This window comes from Cavia porcellus, unplaced genomic scaffold (assembly GCF_034190915.1).
Source record: "Cavia porcellus strain 051 isolate PalLab524CR breed Dunkin Hartley unplaced genomic scaffold, mCavPor4.1 scaffold_11, whole genome shotgun sequence".
NCBI lineage: Eukaryota > Metazoa > Chordata > Mammalia > Rodentia > Caviidae > Cavia > Cavia porcellus.
This window is the reverse complement of record NW_026947494.1, coordinates 4,655,001-4,664,266: the sequence shown is the minus strand read 5'-3', so window position 1 is coordinate 4,664,266 and position 9,266 is coordinate 4,655,001.

The following is a 9,266-nucleotide window of genomic DNA, read 5'->3' as shown; positions in this document are numbered from 1 at the left end:
ATTCTCGCATTTTGGAAGCGTAAATAGAAATAACGAGGTATCTTCAGGTATCCAATAGGAACTTTACACAGTGTTTCTATGCACTGTGTTTTGATTACGCCTCTTCACCTGGGGCTGGGTGTGGGCTTTCCCACTTGGAGCATCCCGCCCCAAGATTTTAGATTTCAGATTTTCAGATTGCAGGTACTCAGCCTGTATCCGGTATTTTTAAAAATCAGTGCAATATAAAAAATATATTGTTATCATAGGGGCTATATGGGAAACTATTTTTAAAAAATGATGCATAACGTGGGGAAAGTGGATTCATGGACATTAATTTGGGGCAAGATGTTCATTAAAGCTCGCCATGTCGTTCTCGGAAGCCAGGCCACGTGCCAGGCCCTCGGGTTCCTGGAGAAGAGCAGTGGGGACGGAAGCACAAGGTCCTGGCTACAGCAGCTGACAAAGCCGTTACAAGACGAGGTGATTGGACAGAAGTGATCAATGTACATTCAGCAACCACGGGGCGGGGCGGGGCCCGGAGATTACTGGCCTCCTATGGCTGGGATGGAAAGAACTCAGTGCATAATTCATCACCGAGCGGAAGGGGTGCAGAGTGCATCAAACTGTCCATCAGCAAGAAAGGAGGCCCCGGGGCTACAGCTGCACCGCGGGCTGCTCGTTCCACCCTAACGCGGTTCTCCTAACGCCAGTCCCAGTGATCAGGAAGGATCATGGCGCAGCTGTGAACCAGAGAACAAAGCCCAGCGATGAGCTGGTGACTGCACCCACCAAAGTCCCCTGCGCTCCCAAATCAGCCTCCAGCTCCCACGGAGCTCTATCAGGATCCAAGGGCCGGGGCCTCGGGCCACCCATGGGTGCTCACGGGTAATCACTGAGGGAAAAGAAAGTCATGGAGCAACTAGTGAGATCCTGGCCTAAAACACAAAACCAAGGGCTTGGCTCGGGCGGAGAGCAAACAAAGTGCGCTGTCTCCTCACAGAACCTGGAAGGGGGCGGAACTAGGACGGGGAGACCGATCCGCATTGCTGCGCAGGACGGCCCTCATCCCGTCCACACGGACGTGCGCCCTTCCACGCGTGGCTCTCACAGGACTGGCTGTCCACAGAGGGGAAAAGATGCTAGCGTCATTGCCAAAACTAAATTCCAAACCGTTTCGAACGACAGGAAGGAAATATCTATGGAAACACCGCAGACTAATGATTAATAGCCAGGAAGGGTGCTGAAAACCCACTTCTCTCTCAAGAAAAAGAAGACAAACTCAGAGGAAAATGCAGTTTTTGCAAACCAGAAGAAACTCTAACCCAAGAAAGCTCCAAAGAGACATTATTAATAGAAAAACCAAAAAGAAAAAGCCAGGTGTGGCTAGGCACACCTGTAATTCCGCACTGGTGTATCTGGGTTTGTCTTTGACTCATCAGCACACAGTTGACGACAGAGGACCCTGTCAAAGCTGAGGAGTGGGGATGAACTCCAAAGAGGAGCAAGGAGACCCTGGGGGGAAAAAGCCTGTGTGCTGAGAAGTCCTGCAGGAGACAGGATGCCAGGCGTGATGGCAACCCTAGTGCAGCTCAGTGCCACCATGGGGTGAGAACCTGCGCGGCAGAGTGGAGAGGGGCGCTGTCCTGGCACACTGCAGAAACACCCCACAGCACAGTGGACGTCTCCTCAGGATGAAGTCTCATTACATAAGGGCAGCAAGGTGTAAATAACGGGAATGTGGCCGAGCCTGGGGAAACCAAGCAAAGTCACTGCAGATCACCTTTGCTTGATGGACACCAAGATCTGGCCAGATTAATTTATTAAACATCAATAAAATTCATTGGGTTTTTTTTTTTTTAGGTGCTGGAAAAGGAGGTTTCTAAACAAACCACTCTCCAGGGTTTCTCCCAGACTGTAAAACCCAAGTGAAAAAGGCCATGTTTGCTACTGAAAATCCTAATTAACCACCAGAGATTTGGGGAGTGTGCCTGGTAATGCGCCCAATGCTGGGGAATCTTTTGGTGCCAGTGGGAGTAGAAGGTGTCCTCGGAAACCCAAGTGGCTGGGGGCAGGAAGCAGCGCAGGACACCGTCCGGCTGCATCTTCCCAGAGCAGTGACAGGGACAGGGGTACAGTGGGCGGGCGGGGAGCAGTTCTGGGAGACAGCAGGACAGCCGGAGAAGGGGAAAGGGAGCCGTTAGAGGAGGCAGCCACACCCTCGAGGCTCTCACCGAAGTTGGACTACTTGGGAAACACACAGCAGGGACTTTACACAGATCTGCCACACCTGACGGAGGGAGAGGAGCCCAGAGGCCGGTGATCCAGTGCAGACGTGAGCCACAGCCGACAGCGACGGCCACCCCTGGCAGAGAGACAGAGGCGAGAGGTCTGTGGAATAGAAAACCAGGGGCACAGTGGTTTGTTGGGTGCAGAGCTGGGGACCCTGCGTAGGCACCCAGAAGAGAGGGTCCCAGGCTTCCAGCTCCAGTCTCCCCTCTGTGCCCAGCCGGAAGCCACCGCATTGAAACCCCCTGAGCAGGGACCTGCATGTGGATGGGAGTCTTGTCCACGCAGAGGACAGGGCTCACAAGGACCTTGAGATAGCGGACCCCACAAAGATCTGGTTTGGTTGGTTTCCTGGGGCTCATGGCTGTGGTTTCATGCCAGACTGGGGGAGGGAGGAGCTCCTCAGCAGCAGGGAAGATGGTCCAGGAGATCAGGGTCTAAAATGCACGTCAGTGTGAGTGTCTCTAATTGTGTTTGACTCCGACTGTGGTAAACCAGCTGATGATGTCCTGGACACCAAACTGGGATTCTGGGTTCCATGACTGGGTGCACCCGAATATGGTCAGGCTTCTTCTCTTCACACGGCCTTTCAAATATGAGGATTTTAAAAAATTTTTTTATTTAAATGAAAAAAAAGAAAAAAAACAGTATAAGGGTACAAGTAATACAGAATTACGAAAAAACAGTAAGAAATCACTAGTTAATAGATTACACATTGTCATCTTAGAAATAGCTCAAGTTACAGGATTAAAGCATACAAAGTGGGCATTCAAATAGTGAGACTGCAGACAGTTGTGTTCAATGATCCAACAAAAACTCAGTAATATGCTCATCTATCCTAGCACACCTAAACACACTTGCAGTTGTATCCTTTAGAGCACTTTGTTTTCCTCTCTTTTTTACAACAAAATTTACACACTTTGGGTTTTATTATTCCCATAGTTCTTTTTTTTTTTTTTTGGAAGAGAATAAAACCAAATATGACAAAACAAAGCAGTCAGTCAAAACAAAGGATAGACATAGCACATGATGTAAAAACAGAATACAAGGTAATCAACAATGGTTACCTTATTTAAAAGCCTCTTACTTCCTTAAAAAGAATTGCCTATATCATTAGGTATAATAAAGTTGAACAAAACAGTACAGAACAAGACCAATAAAACCTAAAGATTGGAAACATTACACGACTTCAAAAGAAGATAATAGTCAAACCAGAATGGGCATCATAGTGAATCTTATTACCTTCAAAGTAGTTGCCTATACCCTCAAACTTGATACTATCAGAATGGAACAGAGTCTACTCAGTCAAAACAAGATAGTGAGAGTAATACAGGACTTCAAATCAAGTTAATAGGAAATCAAAAAGTTACTACAATATATCCTGCTAATTTTTTCCCTTAATTAAAAAAATAATAATAAAATTAAAAAATAAATAAATAATTTTTTTAATGAATAAGGGGGAGATTGAGATAAAAGAGGACATAACAACATAACAATACAGGTCAAAGCATGACAATTTCAGCAACCTAGTGCTTCACACAAGATAACCCAACTTAATAATAGTTACCATAGTGTCTCTTTCCTTGAAATATTTGAATATAACTTCGTATACTATAGCATCAAACATATCAAGACAGTGTGAAACCATTCAAGTGGATGAAAGTATTTAGAACCAGCTAACAGAAAATGAAAAATGGTTTCTATATTATCTCTTTGCCTATAAAAATTTTTGTTTATACTATCACATATAATAAAATCGAGTAAGATACAACATGATAAAACCAATGGAGACAGAAGAGCAACAGTTTGGTGGGACTTCAAAACAAGATGATATTAAATCAGCACTAGCTATTATGATGTGTTTTCTTCAAAATAGCTGTTCATTTCATCACAGGCAATAATATCAAGCAGCCAAGAATTAAGCCATTCCAATTAATGAGTGAAAACATATAAGGCTTCAAAGCCATATAATGGGGAATCATGATTACCACATACTTTTATATATTTGAATCATTTCTTACAATAGGGACGCTATTCGGTATTCATACATGTGAGTTTGATTTATTTCACTTATGAGTATGGTCTCAAGCTGCGCCCATTTATTTATAAATATCTCAATATGATCCTTCTTTATAGCTGAGTAGTACTCCATTGTATAAAAATACCACAACTTTTTTATCCATTCCTCAGTTGATGGAAACTTAGGTTGTTTCCAAGATCTGGCGATTACAAATTGTGCTGCTATAAACATGGGTGCACATATATCACTGTGGTATGATGCTTTCAGTTCTTCTGGGAATATGCCTAAAAGTGGAATAGCTGGAACAAATGGGACTTCCAATCCCAGGTTTTTGAGAAATCTCCAGACTGACCTCCACAATGGTTGCACCAGTCTACACTCCCACCAACAGGGCAGGAGAGTTCCTTTCTCCCCACAGCCTCTCCAGCATTTGTTGTTGGTAGATTTCTTGATGCTGGCCATTCTTTCAGGAGTGAAATGGAATCTCCGGGTGGTTTTAGTTTGCATTTCTCTAATGACCAATGATGATGAACATTTTTCATGTATTTATTTGTCATTTGTATTTCTTCATCTGAGAAGTGTGTATTTATCTCAGATGCCCATTTTTGGACTGGGTCTTTGAATTTTGGGGGTCTGATTTTTTTTTAATTCTTTATATGTTTTAGACAGAAGTCCCTTGTCTGAGGGAGAAGTCACTAAGATTGTTTTCCCAGTTTGTGGGTTTTCTTTTCATTATGCTGGATATTTCTTTTGACATGCAGAAACTTTTTTTTTGTCTTTTTCGTTTTTATCGGTACCAGAGATCGAACTCACGACTGCCTGCTTGCAAGGCAGGCATTATGCCACTGAGCTAAATCCCCAGCCCCCCAGAAACTTTTTAATAAGAGTAGATCCCAGTTATTGATTCTGGGAAGTATTTCCCATGCGGTTTGAGTCCTGTTCATGAATTCTCTACCTACCCCTATGTCTTCAAGGTTTTTACAGAATTTGTCTTCCAATAGATTGTGTTTCTGATCTTTGATCCATTTAGATTTTAATTTAGTACATGGTAACAGGCATGGGTCTAGTTTTAGCTTTCAGTAAATAGAGAGCCAGTTTTTCCAGCACCATTTATTAAGGACACTGTCGTTCTCCCAGTGAACCTGCTTGGCTTCTTTATCAAAGATAAGGTGATTGAGTGTGTTTGTAGTTGTGGTTGTATCTTCTAATCTATCCCATTGATCTTCGGCTCTGTTTTGATTCCAATACCATGTTGATTTTACTACTGTTGCTTTGTAGTATAACTTCAAGTCAGGGATTGTGACGCCTCCTGCTTTGCCTTTGTTGCTTAGAACTGTCCTTGCTATTCTAGGTCTCTTCTCACTCCAGGTGAATTTTAGGAGTGATTTCTCTAGATCTATGAGTTACGTTGATGGTATTTTTAATTGGGATTGTATAAGAGTTTTGGGAAAATGGCCATTTTCACAATGTTTGTTCTTCCTATCCATGAGTAAGGAATGTTTTTCAATTTTCTGAGATCGTCTTCAATTTCTTTTTTCAGTGTATTATAATTTTCCTTGTATAGGTCTTTCACTTCTTTTGTAAGAGTAATTCCTAAATATTTCTTTTTTTTTTTTGCTTGCTAATGTGAAGAGTGTGGTTTCTCTTATTTCTTTCTCTGTGACTTTGTTGTTAGTGTGTAGGAATGCTATTGATTTTTGAGTATTGATTTTGTATCCAGCTACATTACTGAATTTATTTATTATATCTAAGAGTCTTTCAATGGAGTTTAGGAGGTCTTCTATGTAGAGTGTCGTGTCATCTGCAAACAATGATAATTTAACTTCTTTTCCTATCTTTACCCTTTTTATTTCTCTCTCTTGTCTAATTGCTCTGGATAGTATTTCCAGTACTATATTAAATAGGAGTGGTGATAAAGGATATTCTTGTCTTGTGCCTGATTTTAAAGTAAAGGCCTTCAATTTTTGGCCATTTAGTATGATACTGGCTATTGGTTTGCCGCAGATGGCCTTTATTATATTGAGGTAAAGACCAGCTATTCCAATTTCCTGTAAAGTTCTTATCATAAATGAATGTTGGACCTTGTTGAAAGCTTTTTCTGCATCTATAGAAATGATCATGTGATTCTTACTTTTGGCTTTATTGATATGGTGGATTACATTTATTGATTTATGTATGTTGAACCATCCCTGCATGTCTGGGATAAATCCCTTAAGGCTTGCACTTAGAGGCAGACAGCCGCACTGCATGGCCACGCTGCCCACTGGGTGCCCTCTCCTGCTCCGTGTTGCCGAATGACACAATGAGGACATGTCTGGCCCTGATCCTCACACCCACAGGCCGCAGTGAGCACACCACACCCCTGGACAGCTGCTCAGGATGCCTGGCTCCGCCCTCCAGCTCCTCCAGCTGCTCCCTCCTGCCAGAATACACCAGGCACCAGGGGGCCCAACGCTCCCTCCAAGCCCAGGAGTGGCCATCGCCAATCCACACACCAGCCCTGTGTTGCACATCCTAACAAACTCAGCTGGGTTTGGTGTGGTCAGTCTCCCTGTGTCGGCGATAGGGCCCTTGGGGACAGTCCAGCTCCCTCTCACTCCAGCCTTACCCCTTGATACTGCTGGATCTTCTGTTCCTTTGCTCTTTTATTTTTATGTTGTTATGTTGTTATTTCCACTTTTATCTCAATCTCCCCTTTATTCATTAAAAAAATTATTTATTTATTTATTTATTTATTTTTAATTAAGAGGAAAAAATCAAAAAAATTAGCAGGATATATTATAGTAACTTTTTTGATTTTCTATTAACTTGATTTGAAGTCCTGTATTACTCTTACTATCTTGTTTTGACTGAGTAGACTCTGTTCCATTCTGATAGTATCAAGTTTGAGGGTATAGGCAACTACTTTGAAGGCAATAAGATTCACTATGATGCTCATTCTGGTTTGACTATTATCTTCTTTTGAAGTCGTGTAATGTTTCCAATCTTTAGGTTTTATTGGTTTTGTTCTGTACTGTTTTATTCAACTTTATTATACCTAATGATATAGGCAATTCTTTTTAAGGAAGTAAGAGGCATTATGGTAACCATTGTTGATTACCTTGTATTCTGTTTTTACATCATGTGCTATGTCTATCCTTTGTTTTGACTGACTGCTTTGTTTTGTCATATTTGGTTTTATTCTCTTCCAAAAAAAGTAATAAGAACTATGGGAATAATAAAACCCAAAGTGTGTAAATTTTGTTGTAAAAAAGAGAGGGAAAAAAGTGCTCTAAAGGATACAACTGCAAGTGTGTTTAGGTGTGCTAGGATAGATGAGCATATTATTGAGTTTTTGTTGGATCATTGAACACAGCTGTTTGCAGTCTCACTGTTTGAATGTCCACTTTGTATGCTTTGATCCTGTGACTTGAGCAACTATTTCTAAGATGACAATGTGTAATCTATTAACTGGTGATTTCTTACTGGTTTTTTTTTTTTTTGTAGTTCTGTATTACTTATACCCTTACACTGTTTTGTTTTGTTTTTTTCTTTTTTCCTTTTAAATAAAGTTTAAAAAAAAACTTTTATTTTTATGAGTCCACACTTGCAGTGCATCATGCTTGTGTTCACTGTGGGGTCGTCCAGGCACAGTACACATCCAGACTTTCCACACCACCCCCTTTCTCATGCCTGCATCTCTTGGTCCCTTTTCACCAGGAAAAGCTCTGCCTCTCAGTTTCCTGTGCCTCCTGCTGCCTGAATCCTCTCCAGTAAAGGAGCATCCTAAATCCTAATGAGATGTCCTCAAAGAAGTCCTCAAACAGATCTGTGTGTGTGTTCCTTTTAATAACGAGATTTTTGAAAGACATTTTAAACCAATTTTTATAACACATACTATTCTGTCATTTAAAAAGTATTTGACACCTACTATCACTTCATGATGAGCAAAAGGCAAAAAAACTGCCCAACATCCTTTGAACAAAACGTGCCTCTGAGAGCCATGCTAGGAACAGAACCCGCAGCCACCGTGGTCTACAGAGGTCAGGAAACGGCAGTCGGGTTTGGCTGTGTGCGCACACTTTGCTTTATCAAATCTACTTCTAAAACACTAGCATAAGAAAGTTACAATAAGTAATGAAATGAAGTCAGAAGGCTTCTATTTAAAGAAACCCAATGTGAGTTATTTTTCAAATCATATAATCACTGATTTGTTTTGTTTAATATGTACTGTTGCAAATACTTTGGACTAAATTTAGGGAGAATCTCACTGCACTCTCTGGCATTAATTTTTAAGACAGATGAACATGGAAATTATTTCCAGAATGTAAAACCAACAATTTAAATGTCTCACATTCTTTATCCTCCCAACAGGCAACCTTTGCAGCCTACAAGGACTCAACCACCAAGCTGCCACGGGACAGTGGCGACCCCTGGAGGCCGGTGTGGGGAACTGTCCGGTCTAAACGCGCTGGCCGTGAACCAGAGCCTCTCTGGTCTTTTCTGCTCCCTATTGCTTACACGCCAGGGACTTCCAGGTAAGGCGACTGCTTTCTCTCTCTCGTGGAAAATGCTTTCCTCTTCCTTGCTCCTGTGCTTTCCAAAGGATAGTGATTTTCCTTTCATTCCTACTTATGGGTGAAAATATTAAAGTGATTATTGGTTACAGCTTTATCAGAAAGGGGAAGACCTCTGAAATCAAGCAAGGTCACCCACCACCAGCCCCTCAGTCCTTCCAGAGGTCCCTTCCAAAAGTACCACAAACTGCACCTCCAGCACCGGGATCCAGCTTTTCAAAAGGCTGCTGAGCTACTGGAGACCTCCCCGGCTGATGCATCCCTGTGTCTCTTAGCTATTTCAGGGGCAGTGTTTCCTAGCATTTCAAAGCTTTAAGTGCTCACCAGAAGAGGGTAAGTTTGCTGCAAAGAAGCCGACCTGAGACCTCAGCAGCTCTGTGTAGGGAGCTCCACCAGCCGCTGCCCCCAGCTTCTGCACTTGC